We start from the raw sequence: 1,049 nt of genomic DNA on the forward strand, positions 1-1,049 counted from the left end.
GTAACATTACCAGTAAATTGCTGGAATTCTGCTGCATGTGAACGCAGAATGAAAATTACCGGTATGAGCATGTACAAGTTCAGAGCGCGCTGATGTAAGACGTTTACTCCGGGCCAATCCAGAGACGTTGAAATTCAAATTTCGACGGCTCTGGGCCAATCATAACATTCTGACTCAGATGACACATTTACTCTGCGCTGTGTTTGAAGTCATGCAATGCGATGTCTCTGGGCCAAAAGAAGCTGCATGAATGTGAACGTTTGACACAAAAATGAAAACATTAATAAAAACACTGACCGCGTATATGTTTACAAACACAACACCGGGAGGCGCAGCCGTTTAGGGTCATTTCTGTTTAATGATGTCAAACCGATGTATGAATGGTGCTTTACCGGAAAAAAGACAGAACGTCTTTGCCTGTGTGAACAGCCCATTTTTGAATTTACCTCTAAAGTCGTTCCAGTAATTTTACAGCAATTTACTGGTATTACTGTGTGAAAGAGGCTATTGTGACTTCAGAATATCTGGAAGAAGCGTGCTGTAGTCTAAATGAGCCATTTGTTGTAGTTCATGAAAATGTGTTTTCTAAGAGAATATCTCCCTTTGGAGTGGACTTTGAGCTTTGTAACCTCGCAGATGCTTTATACTCAAACAGCAACATTACACACTAACTAAAGGTGAAAAGTGAAAAAGCATAATAGGAGCCCTTTAAAACTCTACCTTCTGACCTCCTCACATACTGTATGCATTTGTGTTTTCCCACCTTCATCTTCTATTGGTTTAATCAGCATTTCCATCTTCTTTGAGTGGTTCTTAAAGTAACAGCTTTGAGGGTTGAACCATACTTTGCATTAATGTATTCTGGATTTCTGATTTGTTTTTATTTGGGCATGTGTATCTATGTGCCAGTTCTTGTCATTTTTGAGAACAGCTTTAATACAGCACATCTGTAAAGTCCATCCCCACAGTATATCACAACACCATGGAATCTAGTCCATGAGGTCACAAAACGGAGGCAGCGAGAGAGAGAAACCCCTGCAAATGTGAGA

The sequence above is a fragment of the Sinocyclocheilus anshuiensis genome, unplaced genomic scaffold, assembly GCF_001515605.1.
Source record: "Sinocyclocheilus anshuiensis isolate Anshui unplaced genomic scaffold, SAMN03320099.WGS_v1.1 scaffold1391, whole genome shotgun sequence".
NCBI classification, from domain to species: Eukaryota; Metazoa; Chordata; class Actinopteri; order Cypriniformes; family Cyprinidae; genus Sinocyclocheilus; species Sinocyclocheilus anshuiensis.